The sequence below is a fragment of the Vipera ursinii genome (genome assembly GCF_947247035.1).
Source record: "Vipera ursinii genome assembly, chromosome: 16".
Classification (NCBI taxonomy): Eukaryota; Metazoa; Chordata; class Lepidosauria; order Squamata; family Viperidae; genus Vipera; species Vipera ursinii.
Genome location: NC_139529.1, coordinates 7,611,947 through 7,631,838, shown reverse-complemented (window position 1 = coordinate 7,631,838; position 19,892 = coordinate 7,611,947). Strand labels below are relative to the sequence as shown.

Here is a 19,892-nt window from a genome sequence, read left to right as displayed (position 1 = left end):
GGCTTAATGCAATTTAAGAGAGGGTTTGATTTACGGGACGGTAGAATCCTGAGGTTTGCTGAATCGTTCTTTAAATAATTTAGCGGCTTCAAAGGTGCACATTTCCGGGCCTCCCCGGTGGCCTGTGTACCATCCATTGGTGGCAACAGGCTACTCTCCAGGACTGTCCGCCTGCTTGACGGATGGGTCACTATGGGTTGGCAATAAAAGCCGCACAATCGAGTCCTGGCTATTCCTCTCTTCCTCTGCCTCTCTCACCCTTTCTGCATTAGATGCTATAAAAGAAGGATTAGAAAAGGGGTTCGGAGACGCTCAAGGGGTTTAAGCCCTTCTTCTGAAGAATGCAAACGTCGGAGTGGAAATTAAAGGTGGTCTGTCCCGCCGGTTTGCTAACGAAGAACAAGCGAACTTCTCTGCCTGCTATTTGGGTTTAAAAACTCTTTTTCCTCCCCCTCTCCCCGTCCTTCCAAGGGAGAACTCTGGTGAATTAGGGTGGACGTTTTGAGCCTTTTTTTATTTGAAGCATGGGGGGGGGGCTTATTCTACCAGTGCGAACGATCAGCAGTACTGTAGCCAAATTTCAGCCGTGTAATTTTGGGAAGAGTTGGGAATCCATATTTTTAAAAAAAGGCGCTGGAGATGATTTTCAAGTTGTATATTGCCCCTGAAAGCACCCTGTGAGGTAGACCCCCCCGTGGTGCTTGTTTTATAAACTAAAAACTCTTCATCCGCTCAAAGTGAAGATGTGACAGCTTTGTCCTTTTCCTGCAAGGGCTGATGGGAAGAGAATTTTCCTCCCTTCGTCTTCTGAATTTGTTATAACGCCCTGAAACTAAAGGCAGGGAAATTCGGAACTGATTTTTTTTTTAAAAAAAGACCGTGTTTATACAATGGACAATTAAGCTTCAGAACTTACCAGATCAGAAGGCATAAGAAGTCCGACGGCTCAACGGTTCAAGATCTGAGCGTTGCACGTCAGGGTGAGTTCCTTGTTCCTTCCTCCAGCTCCTGCCCACCGAGCAGTCCGAAAGCAGGCAAATGCGAGTAGATAAATAGGTACCACTTCAGTGGGAAGGTAACGGTGTTCCATGCCCTTCGGCATCTAGCCGTGCCAATCACATGACCGCAGAAATGTCTTTGGACAATGTTGCCTCCCTCAGCCAAGAAAAGCCCTAGAGGGAAATTTTTTTTACCTTTTTAAAATGGAAGGCAAATCAGGAAACAGGAATCACTAAAAGCGTTTTTGGCTTTAGATTTTAAAGCATTTAGGGCATTGTAATGATCTGTGAAAGCTGTTCAAAGTCCCTCTTTCCTTGCGCCTATCACAACTGGTGCCTAAGAGTTTCTTTTTTTTTTAAAACTTTCTTTTTACCCTTTCTACTTCTTTGGGATTTTGATATCTTTCCCGTAACAGCTTGACTCTACCCTTCCCCTTCTCTTGCTCTCTTACACCTCCCGTCACCCCAGGTTAGGTGGTTTTGAAAGGGAGTGAGTCAATTCATGGAGATACGGGCTACCCATGGCTATTCGTCTGGATGGTCGTATCCAAAACCACAAGCAACACTTCGACACTTTTAAACACCAGCTGTTGGGAAGAAACCAAGGATCAGGGCATTCCAGCCCATCTGGTTGTCCACCTCATGACCCAGACAAACATCTGGCCAGCCATTGTGTGAGACAGGCTGTGGAATTAGCTTTGTTTGGCTCTGTAAGCACTGTGTACACAACACAAGGTATGCAATGGCAGTGTGTGATAAATCTGACTCTCCGAAGAGGAGGATTCTCCTAGAGAACAAGAATAAAAATGTCTATGGAGATTCTCAGCCATCCAAGTCATGGTTGTTCCAAAGGTGCTTCCCCCCCCCCCAGCAGTTCCAAGAAGATTCCACACCCATTTGCACTATTTAGGGCACAGATAAACCTGCAAGTGGCTTCAACGACTCTCAGGAAGAGTACTAACGTCCAGAGGACTGTATGGAATATAAATCCTTCCATTCTCCGCCATTCAGTCTTCAAGGGAAAAACCAAGAAACTCTCGTTGCTTTTTTTGGAAAAAAAAGGCACCTTTGGGACAGGAATAAAAGTGACAGTGACTTGCCTCAACGCTTTCTCCGTACAATCTGAGCCAAGGAGAGGAACAAGCAGAAGGACGATTCAAGTGGCAGATCTACGGAGTGGTGCATCTGCTAATGGTTAAGCTGCTGTCACTTGTCTGCAGCAGGGATGGAAAAAGCTCTGTAGCTGGAGAGAGCCCCTTCCTCCCCCCCCACCCCCGCCTGTCTTTTTTCAGATATGTAAAAAAAAATAATTATAAACTTTTGCTTCTTCGGGAAGGGATGCTTGGTCTCTCTCTCTCTCTCTCTCTCTCTCTCTCTCTCTCTCTCTCTCTCTCTCTCTCTCTCTCTCTCTCTCTCTCTCTCTCTCTCTTTCTTTAAGACTTGGCTGTGTTTACAGAACCTTGACTTGAACTCCAGAAGTCTTTGTTGAGCGAAGGTATGTTGGGCAGGAGAAGAGACCACTTGGCAGGAAAAAGCTTCAGGAAGGAAAAAAAAAAACCTTAAGTCTTTCTACTATCAGAGTTGCTTTTCAACCTCCGTCAAGACCTTGGATCTGGTCCACTGTAGAGATTCCGAGGATAAACATAGCATTGGTGGGAAGTATCGGAAGAACTGTTTTTTGGGTTGCCCCTAGAAATAAGTCAGTATTGCTTGACTAATAACTACAGGAAGGTTTACTTGTGCTCAAAACCAAGATGGAGAGAGACCCATCCTACCTACAATCAGAAGTTTGCTCACCATAGATTCCCTACAAATTGGGATATTTAGAGTTTAGAACGAGTGAGAAATAGAGGGGGGGGAAAAGCTGTAGATTCATTCAAGAGTACCTCAATCCCAAATAATATCTGGATGATATCCCCTGCTACAACAGAATGTCATAGGTCATAGAACTGCAGAATCATAGAATCACAGAATCAATCATAGAATCACAGGGCTGGAAGGGACCTTGGAGATCATCTAGTCCAACTCCCTGTCGAAGACAGGAGATCCTTATAGCATCCTGGACAAAGGGTTGCCCAATCTCTTCTTGAAAACCTCCAGTGATGGAGCACCCACAACTCCAGGAGGCAAGCTGTTCCATTGATTAATCGTTCTCACTGTTGGGAAATTCTTCCTTATTTCTACACTCTCTCTCTCTCTCTCTCTCTCTCTCTCTCTCTCTCTCTCTCTCTCTCTCTCTCTCTCTCCCTCTCTCTCTCTCTCTCTCTCTCTCTCTCCCTCCCTCCCTCCCTCCCTCTCTCTATCTCTCTCTCTCTCCTCTTGAGCTTTTTTTTCTTCTTCTTCAACTTAGCCTGTTGGGCAACCCAGTCCTTGTGGCGAGGAAGCCAAACTTAAGGATTTGGGACAGAGATAAACAACACATGGACTATGAAAGTAGACCATCTGTTCACTGCTCACTTCCAGCATCCTTCCCTGTTGCCCCCAAAAGCCAGGAACTGGGTGCCGTTGTGATTTGCGTTCTTCTTCGGAGGATCACAAGCGTTGGTCTTGGTGTTTTGCCAGAGATGTTCTCCAAGCAACCAAGAAGAGCAAAGTAATCAGACATTTCAATTCGCACAAGCGCAGCCGCTTATTGTGTTTGGCGTGGTTTCCTTCACTCCATTCATCAGCCTGAAAAATGTTCATCTGGAGATTACTTGAATTTCGTTTGTGCTCTAACCCACCATCTCAAACTTGTTGAACTCTAAGTGAAAACAAACAAACAAAAGAAAAAGCCTTTGGGGAGCTTTTGTGAGGTTGATGGAGTATCTGTGATTCTTCCCTGGCTTTCTGAGCAGAAGAGATCCAGGTTTGGTTTGGGTTTGTTTTTTTTTAAAAAAAAAACAGAGTCAAGATTGCTTAACAAGCTATTTTTCTGAAGAAATCTGATTCTTTCCCCCCCCCTCTCACCTGCTCAAATAGGAGTGTATAATAATTATTTTTTGGGGATTTTGGTGACTCTTTGATATTTAGAGACAGTCATCTCCAGTGTGGGTGGAGCCAAGGGGAAACAAAAGGCCAAATGAGACAGAAGTTTGATCAATTAAAATAAAACTAGCCACACACAGTGAAGGTGAAGCTCAAATACTTTGGCCATCAAATGAGAAGAGAGGGTTCATCGGAAATTCAAGCTAGGGATGATCAGCTACGAATGTCACTTTGTAAAGCAGGAACAGACCTATTCTTAGAGGCTCCACCCATCAACAGCCATTAAATAATTCCACGTTCAGGACTATATCTTTTTGAATAACACCTCTTGGAAGGAACCAAGAGAACAATTTTTGGACAAATATAATGAAAGAGGCAAGACATCAAAAGTCCAAGCTTTCCACCAATGTTTAAAAGGAGTAAGAATTTTGCCCATTGGAAAAGAGGCTGACGTTTTGGAAAGATGGAAGGCAAAAGAAGAAGGGGACGGCAGAGCTTAAGATGATTAGATAGTGTCACCGATGCAACGAACATGAATTTGGGCAAATTCCTGGAGACAAGGGGATTCGGGGGGTGGGGGGCTGGCGTCCTGTGGTCCATGGGGTCATGAAGAGTCAGACATGTGAACAGTTGCACTTCAGTGGCAATGTTTTTTCTTGACTTTGCTTCGCCGATGAGATGGGCAACCTCTAAATTTAACAAATAAAGAAATCGTGAGATTTCGGGACCACTCCTTTGGATCAAAAAGATTTTAAGGAAGGCCACATCCATAAAACATCTTCAGACTTCGTTTCGGGTCTAGTCGTTGTCTTTTGTTCCTTGTTCTTAGAGAATACAAGGCTACGATCTCTGTCTTCCTTCACAAGATGGAAGACGTAGCAGGGATTACAGATTTTATCCCCCTAGCTGAGCGGGCCAGCAAAGGCCTTTTGAGTTGGGTCGTCCCAGTTGACTGTCCAACTTCCTTGAACCTCTTCCCACAGGTTGTTTTGTGCAACGTTTTGTCATTGCGGGTGCTTTTTCCTCACACTAAGACGGGACCTGGTTTTGGAGACTTGGATTGCAGCCCAGGAAACTTTTCAGGGCTTTAAAAACTCCAGCCTGATCCAGGTGTGTTTGCAGCTGGAGGGCAGTCACCTGTTCAGAGCAACCGTAACCCCTGTTGGCTTCCTTTTATCTGAAACGGCTTTTTTTTTTTTTTTGCAATCAAACGAGAAGAAGGAAAAAAAAGAAAGAAAGAAAGAAAGATCAGGTTGGATGTGCCAGAGGCTTACCCGGGGTGAATCAGCCACTCTGCAAGAAAAGCTCTGCATGAGCTCAGAGGTAATCTTCTGTTTTCCCCACTTCATTTAAAACCTACCTAGCCCGGGACTGGAAGCCCTCAACGTGGAACTGAGAGGCTCTGACTTTTCTGAATGGGATGGAGGAATTCAGCGGGAGCACCGAATCAAATTGGACACTCGTCTGGATGGGGCTAATTGGGACTCATAGCCCCATGCTCAAATCCCCTTTTCTTTCCTGATGAATTGGGGGCAACGGAGTGGAATTGCCTCTCCAGCTTGTTTCGAAGACTTGAAGTGGATTAGAGAGGATTGGCCAGGCCTATTAAGCTGTGCTGTTTTCTCTGAATATCCCCCCACCCGCTTCCCTGCTTTAAAGTAGGCTGCTGTGCCAGCTTCCCAAGTTTTGGGATTTGTTTAAAATGTTGTGGAGGTCACTGTATTGGCAAAGATGCTGCAAGCAGCGCTAACTGCTGAAATCTTTACCTTTCTGGGGCTTTTTAAAAAATCCACATTGATCCAGTTCTAAGAAAGTCAGAAATAGAGCTAATCAGGATTTGTAATGAAATAAATGCCTCCTCCTCTTCCTCCTCCTCCTCCTCCTCCCCCCCCCCCCAATCAAGGTGAAATCTGACTTAGAACTAAGGAGAAATCTCCTAACAGTTAGAACAATAAATCAATGGAAAGGCTTGCCTTCGGAAGTTGTGGGTGTTCCAACATTGGAGGTTTTTAAGAAGAGATTGGACCACTATTTGTCTGGAATGGTATAGGGTCTTCTTCTTGAGAATAGGCATGGACTGGAAGACCTCCAAGGTCCCTTCCAACCCTGAGGGTTGGGGCTAAAGCAGAGAAGGCCTTTCTCCAAGACTCAGCCCAAATTCCTTGCCCGACGGGGTCTGCAGAAGGCCTCTGGGGTGGGGCAATCCCACGGAGTCCACCCTACATTGTCAACACTCACTCGATGATGGTGTCTCATAGAGAATCTCGGTCCAAGAAGGGCATTACTCACAAGTGGGATTCTGCTTTTGAGGGATTCTGCTTTTACCAGCATGACTGGATGCAGCATAATGTGTGAACTGGTTCAAGTCGTGAATAACTGGAGCTCAGCTTGTATTTTGACGCTTCCTCTAGTATGGGGGAAGCAAAGGGGTGGATGTCTCAGCCTACATTATTGCCAATCAGTTTTTATTTTGTCTTTCACTCAAAACTCAACGTGGCCTCCTGCGAGAAACCCAGATCTTTCTTCCCCACTTTCTTCTCCCAGACGATCGCACTTTCATTCCCATTTTGTTTTTAGAAAGCAGTCGTTCAGACATAACAATGCAGCAGCGTCCAAGGTCCCTTCTCAGCAGGAGATCTGGGTGAGTTCATTAGTGGACGATCCAAGCCAGAATTCAGCTTTGGCTGTAGAATTCCAGGGTGGGCCTGGATCTAATCTCAATCACACGGTGTGGGTTCCAACATGTGGGCTGAATTTGGGAAGGTGGGTTTGGACAGGGCTGAGCTGACAAAGCAACAGGGCAGGGGTACCTCCACGAAGCCACCTATGATGCTCAGCTTCCTCAAGGAAAACAGTACCCCTGTCCCGGGCAGATTGATCTCAGTAGGGCGACATCCAATAATTCTAGATCAATAAACAGGGGCAGGCTGGTTTATCTCGTTTCCCAGAAAAGACCTTGGTGGTCTTATGGAGAAGGAAAACCGCTTGGAATTTCTTTCATTCGGGCAAACCTCTCATCAGCCTTTGATAGAACGGCTTTGACACCCCCCCCACCCCCCCCCCAATACAGTAGCAAAAGTTCAAGAGGTCCTTTGAAAAGGACAAAATGAAGCCACGGAAGAGGGAAACCAACCAACCAACCAACCTCGAACCAATTGGGTCTTCGATAAGCATGATATAAAGGCCTGGTTCTAGCAGAAACAACCGCCTCGTCTGCTTGTGTGTCTACGAGCCAAATAAATTGTGAGCCTCGTTCTTAATGGAGGACAGCTGGGCAAATCAGATTTCATTTGGCTTCACACTGATTTGCCATTTGTGTCCATTTCTACTTCCACTATGCTCTGTTTTAAACACCAGGCGAGAGCTTTTTTTTGGCTTCATTGTCCACTTTGGTGGTGGGTTCCCCCCCACTTTAATATTTGTATTTTATTCACTTTGTAAACAATTTCCCACTCGTTGGCCTCTTAGCTTTATGAAGTGCCTGTTTTCCTACCCTTAGCTTTGCTTCTAATGGAGCTGCCTCACAACATCTGGACAAGAGAGGCCAGCAGCTCAACTTATATATTCAAGAAGACAAGTGTTACATTTGCACTTAGAAGCTTGTGTCCAATCTCTTCTGTCCTGTCCTGTCCCATTCTCTTCTCTTCTCTTCTCTTCTTCTCTTCTCTTCTCTTCTCTTCTCTTCTCTTCTCTTCTCTTCTCTTCTCTTCTCTTCTCCTCTCCTCTCCTCTCCTCTCCTCTCTTCTCTTCTCAATCCAAATGCAAAGCCATTTCCCATCACTCCTCAGAGGCTGATGCCAGGCTGGGCATCAGCACTAAATAGCCTTGGACAGCTCCAGAGCACAGCTCCTAACACTGGACAAATTCAACATCTCCTTCGCTTGCCAGCCCTGCCTATGGAAGCCCATTCACCCAATAGTATTTAGGTGTTATCCTTTATAGTCAACCTAACAGCTCAGTGCAACCTTCCTCCCCTCCGTTTCAAACCACCCTAAGTCGTGACAGTTGTGAGATAGATTGAGAGGCCTGGCCCAAAAGCACTCATTGAGATCTCATGGCTGGGACGTCAACCTGGATCCATTAGATCCGCTAGAGCCAGTTTGGTCTAGAGGTTAAGATGTTGGCACAGAAACCAGGAGATGGAGAGTTCTAGTCCCACCTTAGGCCTGTAAGCTGGCTGGGTGACTTTGGGCCAATCACCAGGAGACGGTGAGTTCTAGTCCTGCCTTAGCCCTGAAAGCCGGCTGGGTGACTTTGGGCCAATCACCAGGAGACGGTGAGGTCTAATCCCGCCTTAGCCCTGAAAGCCGGCTGGGTGACTTTGAGCCAATCACCAGGAGACGGTGAGTTCTAGTCCCGCCTTAGCCCTGAAAGCCGGCTGGGTGACTTTGAGCCAATCACCAGGAGACGGTGAGTTCTAGTCCCGCCTTAGCCCTGAAAGCCGGCTGGGTGACTTTGAGCCAATCACCAGGAGACGGTGAGTTCTAGTCGCGCCTTAGCCCTGAAAGCCGGCTGGGTGACTTTGGGCCACATGCATCTCTCAGCTACCACTGAGTTCAAGTCCATGTTGCTCCTGGGGTGGGGGGGGAGGAAAGCCCTCTTCAAATTTTCTTCCCTGGCAGAGTATCTCAAAAGCAAATCCATTTATTAACTGATAGAAATATTTTTTAAAAAAATGCAAGAGAAATGGTTTGTGGGGCACGTCAGGTCCCTTGGCAGAGCTCGGCTTAAGTCATAACATGACAGCTGATCCTTGAAAGGGATCCCAGAAAGTTTCCCCACCTCTGATCCCCAGCAGTGACAATTTCACATTGCTGCTCGTGGCTCTCAGGTTTCCCTCGCTTAGACTGATTCCAGCCCGGTCTCTCTCTCTCTCTCTCTCTCCTCTTGCTGTATAATTTGAAAACAAAAACCGCATGGCACGCCAGCAGGAGCCTGGGCGAGGTAGAACAGCCGCGTTGACCTTCAGATCAAAGGAGAACATCTCAGCCCCGGCTGAGTGCAAAGAGAGCTTGTTTGAACTTAAGGATGTCAAAATATAAGTCAGTGGAGCAACCTGAAGAAAAGCTCTCCCACGGTTTGTGGTCGCTTGTAGGGGGGAGAAACTCCTGCCTGTCCTCCCCGTTTGGGGCTGCAGGCGGAAGCGATTGAGAGACAGTGTCGGGTGGGAAAGGCGCCCCACCCCCCCAAAAAAGAAAGAAAATGGTCCAGAAATTTAAGCAAAAATGGGCTCCGCCTTGAGTGGTCAGGCCATCTGAAAAGACCAGGTCGTTAAGAAGGTCCCAGGTTAATTCTCTGCCTCAGTATGAGATAGACCAGAGCATTAGCTGGTACAAATTCACTTCGGAGGTTTAATTCAGTTGAATCTTCAGGATTTCCAAATCACTTCAAGAAACGGGCTGGTTTCTTAACCGAGTCAGGGATTTTGATGATCCACATCTAATTGATTTGACTCTCTCAATCAGAGCAGATGGAGCTGGCTCGGTTTTCCCAAGCAAATAAATGTTTTGAATTAGATCAAGCCTCATTCGGTCAGAACTGTGCCTCTCCCCGCTCCGCAAAAGTCATTCCTATGAAAGACACAATAAATTAAAAGGCCCTGCTCTGCGGCTCCTTAATCAAGTCTCACTTCTGGTAGCTTGCAGAATCCAAGATGTCAAAAGAGGCATTTGAGAAGGGGACACATATTTTGGGGGGGGTGGGGTGGGGGTGGGGTGCACATCATTCTGTGTCCTTTTTCCTTTTGATGAATAGAATAGAATAGAATAGAATAGAATAGAATAGAATAGAATAGAATAGAATAGAATAACAGAGTCGGACGCAACTGGATGAATAATAATAATAATAATAATAATAATAATAATAATAATAATAATAATAATAATAATAATAATAATAAGAAGAAGAAGAAGAAGAAGAAGAAGAAGAAGAAGAAGAAGAAGAAGTAGTTGGAAGGGACCTTGGAGGTCATCTAGTCCAACTGCCTGCTCAGGCAGGAAACCCTATACCATTTCAGACAAATGGCTGTCCAGTCTCTTCTTAAAAACTTCCAGTGTTGGAGCATTCACTGCTTCTGGAGGCAGGTTGTTCCACTGGTTAATTGTTCTAACTGTCAGGAAGTTTCTCCTTAGTTCTAGGTTGCTTCTCTCCTTGACTAGTTTCCATCCGTTGCTTCTTGTCCTGCCTTCAGGTGCTTTGGAGAATAGCTTGACTCCCTCTTCCCTCCCTCCCACCCTTATGACCACTATTAATTTCTCAGTTTTCCTAAAATTGTAGTCCTTTGACAGGAAAGGCCCCTATTGTCCTCCGCAGAAGGAGATTTCTCTCTAAGTCACCCAGCTTTGCTCAGCTTTGCAAGGAATCACGAGTCCCTCTCCCCTCCCTTTCTGTCAACCCCACCCCCCAAAATAAAAAAAATAAAAAAATGGCCCAGTGTGGCAGTTGCCTCATTGACAACCATCCTCCGGAATAGCACAGGGGAGATATTTCACCAAGCTCCCTATCCACAATGCAATAAACCTCACTCGCTAACACAGCACAAGATTGGTAATGCTTTAATAGCTAATTACAGGCAGGAGACATGTTGGACACAGCTAAAGCCCATTTTACTACCTGCACCTGATAAATATCTGAGGAAAAGAGCTGCTTTCCCAAGCAAAACTTAATTCCGGGCATCCCTGGAACTAAACCGTTTGAAGGGTCTCCTGTGATAAATTTAATACTGACGGTAATACTTAGATGAATCTTATCTCACCGGCTCCCCTCGCTAAATGTGGTCTCGCTTGACAAATAAGGAGAGCGGGCCCTTTTCTGCCACAAAAGGAAAGCTCCATTTATTGGAAATTTCTCCTTGCCTTTCCCTGCGCTCTCTTTACGCCGTTCGAAAATGGATTTGGATGGGTTTAACACGGGGAAGATGGGCCGTTAGGCCTCAAGGCCGTAATGCAATCTGCAAACTTCACACTTCCAGCTAGAGAAGATTTCTGGGTCTCCCCAATTTTGAGACTATAATTCGGGGCCACGGAACACACAGACACCACAAAAGGACCCCCTAACCACCGCCTTAATTTGTCCCCTGAGTCATGCTGGACTCCTGGGTACCTTGAGCTGTTTCCTTTACAGGAATAGACAAGTCATTTCCTGCTCGGTTCTCTCCCTTCTCAGCCTGGGTTACAGTTTTCGAGCTTTCTTGATGTCTCTCGTCTAAGTTGGGCTAACCCTACTGGGCGTTCTCAAAGTTAGCAGCAAAGCTGGAAAAACCAAAGTCATCGTGGCCCCAAAGCTCTAAATCTAACCATGGCTTACTCAACCCGATTGAGTGAATTCACACTATACACTGAACCATGGACTAACCACGCGGGACCCGTGTACACCAGATAGTAGAATAGAATATTTGCAGACATTTCATTACCCAACTGGGTGGCATCATTGGCGCTAACAATGTTACCTAGTTGGGTATCAAAACATTTGCAGGAAAACAGCCAAACTCAGGGAGCATCAAGGATCCCACAGCCCTTCTTCTTCTTCTTCTTCTTCTTCTTCTTCTTCTTCTTCTTCTTCTTCTTCTTCTTCTTCTTCTTCTTCTTCTTCCTCCTCCTCCTCCTCCTCCTCTCCACACACCCTTCTAGCCCTGGTGAGGTTACCTAGCTGGGTAATGAAATGTCTGCAAGGAAACAACCCAGCTCAGACAGCCCCAAGGATCCTATACTCAACTATCCTGTTGCTTGCTTTGTGACTCGGTGTGCCCGTGTCTCTTGCAAGATTTTGAGTTTTTCAACAAAGCCTCACTTCTCTGCGTCTTTGTGAAAATGGGTCCTCTCCAGGGATATTGTCTTGAGTTCGGGTTTCACCCCTGGAAACAGGCCGGAGTGCAGCTCCGTGCAGCTGTGAGACCTAATTAGATTTTATTGCAGGATGGGGTCAATTACAGGTTGATAATTAGGTGCTGACAGTAGACAGGCAAATACCACTGCAAAACAATTACAGGAGGAGCAGCTGAGCTTTTGGGGGTGGGGGGGGAACCAAAATCAAAATAGAGGAAAAATAGAAACCTTTGAAGAGGGTTCTTTGGAAACTTACAGAGAATTGATACTGGAGAACCTTTATGAATTGGCAAAAGACAAGACAATGGATGCATTCATGACAATGGGTGACAAGGGACCCCTTTATTCATTAATGTCCCGTTAATCATGGAAGTTGCTTTTATTTAGTGTCCTATTATGATTTATGTTGTTGGCTTATTTAGTATCCTACAGACTATGTCTTATGATTTTTGATGATTGTAATTGATGATTATGATCATGATTTATCACTTGTTGCTTGTATCGAGAGCTTATGCACTAGAGACAAATTCCTGGTGTGTCCAGTCACACTTGGCGAATAAAGAATTCTATTCCATTCCATTCCATTCCATTCCATTCCATTCCATTCCATTCCATTCCATTCCATTCCATTCTATTCTATTCTTATTATTCTATTACTATTCTATTCTAGTATTATTACTATTCTTATTCTTATTCTTATTCTTATTATTATGGCTTTTTTTCTCATAGAACGCTCAGAACGAAGTTCCGGCACCTTTTTTGGATGGAACCTTGTAGGGTAGGCAAGGCGGGTTGTATGACATGCGTGAGTTCCGGCACCTTTTTCTTTTACAAAAAAAGCACTGATTATTATTATTCTATTCTTCTATTCTATTCTACTTATTACTATTGTATTGTATTCTGTTTCTATTCTATTCTATTCTATTCTATTCTATTCTATTCTATTCTATTCTATTCTATTCTATTCTATTCTATTCTATTCTATTCTATTCTATTCTATTCTATTCCATTCCATTCCATGAAGGGAAGCCTTCTGGATCTTAATAGGAGAAAAGAAAGCATGGAGGAAAGGATGAAAAGTGAGGTGTAACACCTCATATAAATCAAGAGGACTCCTGCGAGGTGAGAACATATCCACCTCAGCCAGAGGCTGACATGTCTGGAGATTTAAACTGATTAACTTTGGGCTTCTCTCACTCCCCCAGACCCTGAGCCTTGCTAGTTACAAGTTGAAGCAGACAAAGAGGCTATTTCAGCGGTCGCCCTCCTTCTCCTTCAAAATATCACTTTTATCCCAGTAAATAATACCAGCCATTGTCTGCTCCGGAGCCTCTCCCTCCCTCTGCTCAAATCATCTCAAGAAGTTCTTAGTGTCTGTTGTAATTCCATCAATAACTCAGCCTGGGATAAGTCTGGACAGTTCATCATCGTTGATGGGATTCAAATTTCCAACTACGATCCTCTCCGCTTCAAACTGCCTTGGAAAGAAAAAGCAAGTCCTGGAAAAAGGCTATCGAGGAGGACAAAAGCAGACAGGTTCCCCTTCTGAAGTCCCAGAGCACAGATCTGTATCTGTATCTGTATCTGTATCTGTATCTATATCTATATCTATATCTATATCTATATCTATATCTATATCTATATCTATATCTATATCTATATCTATATCTATAACTATATCTATATATCTATATCTATATCTATAAAGGAAAAAAGAAAAAAGAAAAAAAGAAATTTAAAATAGAAAAAGGGGTTTAAATGACTGCAGATTTGATTGCGGGTTTCCAAATTTTCACCTTTGCATTATTTAATTGTTGGTTTAAGTCACAGGAATGCAGAGTGCTCATGCACAGCTTAGAGTTACTCAACTGGCTCTCTTCATCTCATTGGCAGCATTCCAAGGATTTTAAGAAATATTTAATGGATCAACTTCCAACAGAAGAAGAGAAGAGAAACAAAGATGATTGGGGGACTGGAGGCTAAAACATATAGGGAAGGGTTGCTGGAATTGGGTATGTGTATTTTAATGAAGAGAAGGGTGAGGGGTGACATGATAGCAGTGTTCCAATATCTCAGGGGCTGCCCCAAAGAAGAGGGAGTCAAGCTATTCTCCAAAGCGCCCGAAGGCAGGACAAGAAGCAACGGATGGAAACTAGTCAAGGAAAGAAGCAACCTAGAACTAAGAAGAAACTTCCTGACAGCGAGAACAACTAACCAGTGGAACAACCTGCCTCCAGAAGTGGTGAAAGCTCCAACACTGGAGGCTTTTAAGAAGAGACTGGACAGCCATTTGCCTGAAATGGTATGGGGGTTTCCTGCCTGAGCAGGGGTTTGGACTAGATGACCTCCAAGGTCCCTTCCAACTTCTTCTTCTTCTTCTTCTTCTTCTTCTTCTTCTTCTTCTTCTTCTTCTTCTTCTTCTTCTTCTTCTTCTTCTTCTTATTATTATTATTATTATTATTATTATTATTATTATTATTATTATTATTATTATTATTATTATTATTATTATTATTATTATTATTATTATTATTATTATTATTGAAGCCGGGGAAGTCTAGGGGGAAAAAAGGAACAGAAATACCCTACACCAGCATTCAAAGTTGTTCCAGCAATCAGCCAGGCTTAGACAGAAGGTTTTCTAGCTTGCTGTTTCAGATTCTCCCCAAAACTCAGCTCTGGAAATCTGTGACTGTTGAATTGCTTTTTATTCTCAAGAAGACTTTCTTCTGAGCTTTCAGTAGACTCAAGAACCAAAGAAGAGCTCAGATCTTTCCTTCCTTGGGTTTGACAGCCTTCCTAAAATCGTTGAGTTAGACATTGGCTGCAGTATCACACTTCTCTTGCTGATTTGAGAAGATGACATCTGATCCTTTGGAAGGTCTCTAGCAAAATGGGGATGGAGGATCCTGATGGCCCCAAAGGTTCTTCCAGAGCTTCTTAGGAACACCTGCTTAGTAGAACCTCTTCTGAGTCGGCAAAACATCTGGACTGGTTTCAAAGTACACTTCAGGACCCCTAATTTGGAAGTTACCAACTCTTCTTCTGGATCCCCGAAGAAAGCACTACGGCTCCGGTGAAGGAACGTTGCGATATTGCAATTCGAATCTGGATCCGACTGATACATTTGCGTCAACCCCCTGAAGGAAACCAAAGTGTTTCAAGGAAATGGTTCTGAGTTTTCAGACCAAGTTCACAAATCCGTCAGACCCAAACTGACACCAATTTACGATCTTTCTTTGCCACATCTGCTAAGTGAATCGCTGCAGTTGTTAAATGAAAATTGCTTCCCCATCGCCTTTGCTTGTCAGAAGGCCACAAAAGGGCATACTGCAACCATCGTAAATCTGAGTCAGTTACCAAGCATCTGAATTTGGATCCCGCGACCATTGGGATACCGCAATGGAGTGAAAAGTGTGGGGGAAAAAATTATGGTTGTTCCAAACACTAGAATCTAGTCTGGCGATCATGCGTTGGTTTCTGTTTACAGGTCAAAGATAGCATCTTGCAAAACATGCAGGGGCTTAATCAAGTCAATTTGTATTCCAGTCTTTTCAGGTGTTATACAATGAACTATCAGTGTCATGTGTGCATGCTTGCCAGAACAAAATGAGACTTCTTTGGTTATCCTGGCCAGCCTTTGCCTCCTCCAGGGGAAGTATTAAAGGAACATCGGCGTACATCAAATCTTCCTATGCCACCCAACTAATTAGAACCTCTGGCCTTTTTAAGTTGGAATTCTACAACCTAATGAGAAACTAGAAGTCATGAGAGTAGCAACTTCATATTTTCCACCGGGAATGAATAAAGTAGAAGGGTAGTGTGTGGAGTATACACGATCTGCAATGGTGGGCCATCTTTATACATCCCTTAATGAACACATTTTTCTTAGTTTTCTAAGTATGGTTGAAACCAACAGAAGAGAAGATTTGTTGCTTGGGGTTGAACAGTAAGGTCCTTGCTGCTCTCTGAGCTTAGTGGTTTCCTTGCAGATGTTTCACGATCCATCTATGCAACATCATGGGTGCTAGAAGGGGTAGGGTTTGCAGAGTGGATGAGGAGGAGGGATGGGGAAGGAGGAGGAGGGGAGAAGTGGGGTACTTACTGCTTTCTAAGCCTGGTGGGTGTTTTGTTTTTTTTGAGGACTTTGAACCAATCAACCAGCAGGCATTGATGAAGAGGCATCTTGGTAGGAGAAGGAGACACCATGGGTACAAGGAACAGTCCATGGAAGTGAAATTCCTGAAAAGGTGGCCTTTGGAGCCCTCTGGTCTTCCAAGAGACTTTCACTCTTCATAGGCTGTTGGCCATCAATCATAAAGCTTCTGGAACAGTCATAGTCATTATTATGGATCCTTCTTCTCCATAAGAGAACAATGGTAGCTCGATTGGCTCAGGAGAACATCCTTTGAGAGGACATTGACATGTGGTTTAGGGACAGTCGTTTGCTTCTTAGTATCTTCCTGGCCTTCAAAAGATTACTGAGGAACATCTTTCTAGATAGGACAGATTGTAGCAAACTGGGTTTTCAAATCTTCAATGTACTTCTTGAGTGTTGTAAGTGCTTGACATAGCCTGGGTTGCAATGCACTGATGTGTTTGTTTGTTTTTTGCAGAGATGTCCTTATCCATGTTGATCCATCCTTGTTTGTGACGAGCCAAGAGCCCAGACCTCCTCCTGCTGGAACACATAAGAACACGTAGTATGCTCGTTTGGCACCGATCAGCTGGATTGCAAAGCTAGAGACAGCGAGTCTGTAGAAACAACGCTTGTCTACGTTCAAAGTGGCCAAACCAGCCACCATTCAGGTTGGATGAGCTGGCTTTCCAGCATCTGAAAGGAAAAATCTGCAAACGGATTTGGTCACGCCTCGATTACATGTTTTTCATGGGATGAAGAGAGAGAGAGATAGCTCCAGGTTATGGTGAGCTGCCAAGCCAAGCCAAGATGTGCATTTCCATAAAGTTTCCCAACTCTTGGGATCTTCAAAGGAGATCCTTGGTGACGTACAGTACCTGCTCCCCACTGAAAAAGAGATGGGGCTGCAGGATAATTTTCTAAGCCCTCAAGTTTCCCACAAGGGGAGCTACAGCAGAGGTTGGCATCATCTTCTCTAGAGGCTGATGGACACCATACCTGGGCTCCTGCAGAATCCTTCCTCTGCTTGGCTTTTTGAGTTCAAAACAAATGATTTGGAGCTGGTCTCCTTGAACTCAAAGCTTCCAGATTTGTCTTTATTAATTCAAAAAGATTCTGGGTCCCATTTAAGTCCCAGAGCACTTCATTGGAATGGTGGATGGTTGCAACCCATCACTGTCCACCTGTCCAGATATAAGACAAAGATACAAAAAAGGGGTGGTGGGCATCATCTCAGGAGTTAAAAATGGAGATGCCCAATCTTGATTGATTTTATTATTTTAATTTAATTTGGCAGGACCCTGGAAGCATCATGTTGGGGGTGGATGACACCCTGAGGGTATTCTCAGGAGTTAAGGATGTTTAACATACACTGTCACTGCTACTTAAGTGTTATTTTGTCTCTCTCTCTTTCTATCTCCCCGCCTTTCTGTCATTAAGCTGTGGGTGACCCCGCTTTGCAATAAGAATGCGTTACCATAGAAACGCGAGATACCCAGGAAGGCCTAAGCTTTGCTTGCTGCTCCCATCACTCAAGGGAAGGGGGGGGAAAGGGAGGGGGGGGAAAGTCCAGGACTCAAAAATTAATCAATCTAACATTAACTTTGACTAATGATTTTTCTCGCTTTTATTCTCTGTTGCCCAGGACTCAGGCTGGTTTTTCCTGAGCACGGATTGAATTATTGATGCCTTCTTAATACTGTTTTAAAATTACTGCCAAATCATTATTAACTACGCCAATATTGCAATATGGAAAGCAACCTAATATAGTCCCGGACCTTGGCCCGGTTAGACAATTTGTTCAGATGACCACCTAAAATTATCCCTTCAATTTGGGAAAACCAGTCACTCCCCTGGAAAAAAGGGGAAAGTGCATTAGAGTCCGGAGATTAAGGTAAGCCAAGATTTTGCTAGTGGTCGTAGGGATGGGCTTACTTTACTAATAGCCAAGTAAAGGGTAAACATCAATGGACATTTTGGATTGTGGTGCTCTCAAAACTTGGTTGTTTTCTTGCAGATGTTTCATGACCCAACTAGGTAACATTATCAGGGCAAAAGGGAGTAGGATTTGTGGAGAGAAGGACGAGGAGGAAGAGGAGGAGGAGGAGGACTATGGGGTCCTTGGTGCTCTCTGGACTTGGTCGTTTTCTTGTAGACGCTTCATTACCAAACTAGGTAACAATTCCAATGAACTAAGAAACTTTCTTAAGATGTTTCTTCTGGCCATTCACCCTATCCAAGCAGAATTCTTTCAGTCACTTGCTGATTCAGCCCTGGTGGCACAGTGGTTAGATTAATACAGCTTTGCAGGCTTACTCCGCCTACAGCTTCAAGTTCGGTCCTGACCGGCTCAAGGTTGATTCAGCCTTCCATCCTTCCAAGGTGGGTAAAATCAGGACCCAGATTGTTGGGGGCGAGAGGCTGACTGTAAACCGCGTAGAGAGGGCTGTCAAGTAAGTTCTATTGCTACCGCTATCATCCTGACCCAGTATTGGAGGGGCTGCCAGAAAGAAGAGGGGGTCAACTTATTTTTCCAAAGCACCCAGAAGGCAAGATAAGAAACAACGGATGGAAACTAATCAAGGAGAGAAGCAACCCGGAATTAAGGAGAAACTTCCTAACAACGAAGGACAATTAACTAGTGGAACGGTTCGCCTCGCTGTGGATGCTCCAACACTGGAGGATTTTAAGAAGAGTCATTTGTCTGAAATGATGGAGGGCCTCCTGCTTCAGCAGGGGGTTGGACTAGAGGACCTCCAAGGCCCCTTCCACCTTTATTCTGATTGATTGATCCCTGTTTATTTCAATGGATTTCAGTTTGGTTTTCCACCCAGCTCACTCCGCAGTGGTAGAATTCTACTACCTTTTGCAGAAGAATTGGGCAGTTGAACTTAATTCTTTTCTTTCCCACATTTTGTCAGGCAGCAGTCATTTCTGATCCTCAAGGCCTGGGGTGGGGGTGGGTGGGGGGAAGTAGAGTGCATTTGTCTTATCTGTGGGTGATGTAGTCTTAAAAAAATGCTGCTGCCTGGGATCAGCTTACAAGGTTTTGCACACCCTGGTGAACACAGGCTGCAGCATCAAAGGATGAGCCAACGGTGGCCTCTTCCAAATAATGTCTCGGCACAAAAATACGGCCATTGTTTCAATCGACTCTTGAGTGACTACAAAGGGATGCCAAAGAAATGGCCAACAGAGCTAACGTGGGCATAGCCTAGAGGGGAGAGAGACGGACCTGTGGGACGGATTTAGTCTCCTTTTGCAGTGTTAGCTCCTGACCTCCTCTCCTTTGTAGTTGCAAAAAAGGAAAGCATTTTTTGAAAAATAAAAATAAAAAACAAGCTTGGCATTTCTCTTCGGTGTGTGTGTGTGTGTGTGTGTGTGTGTGCATTGTCCAGATGTGCACCAGCACTGGACACTGGGTGTGGGAGCCACTGGGGGTGAAGCTAAAGCATTTGGCACATCTGGAGGAGACAATCTGGAGGCTAAATCATAGGATGAAAGGTTGCAGGAATTGGGTATGTCTAGTTTAATGAAAAGAAGGACTTGGGGGTGACAGGATAGCAGTCTTCCAATATCTAAAGGGCTGCCACAAGGAAGTGGGGGCGTCAAACTATTCTCCAAAGTGCCTAAAAGCAGAACAAGAAGGAACAGATGGAAAATAATCCGAAGAAGGAAGCTGAAGCCACCAGCCTGAGGATGACGGATGGGATTCCGTCGAAACATTGCTCCTACACCTTCAATTCTACGCGGGAAAAAACCCGAATGACCAAAGATCCACATACAAACACCCACGAAAACCTCAGAAAACATATGCATGGTTTGCATTTAACTTAATGCATACACCAATGTTGAATTGGGAAGTCCATACATGTAATATTAACATCATAATCAGATGCAGAAATACAGAAAATTAAATTTAAATAATCACAATCCAAACCAAGATGCAGGCATTCTGTGCATATA

At 44.5% G+C, this 19,892-nt stretch overlaps 1 protein-coding gene across 1 annotated transcript in view; it reads right to left on the bottom strand.

The window, feature by feature from the left end:
- Positions 1 to 8,923: 8,923 nt before the first annotated feature.
- Positions 8,924 to 19,892, bottom strand: part of LMX1B (LIM homeobox transcription factor 1 beta) — a 141,600-nt gene continuing 130,631 nt past the window's right edge. The window contains exon 18 of the transcript XR_014493916.1: positions 8,924 to 9,535. The gene's annotated coding sequence lies outside the window, so the exon portion shown is untranslated. The remainder of the gene's footprint in view (positions 9,536 to 19,892) is intronic.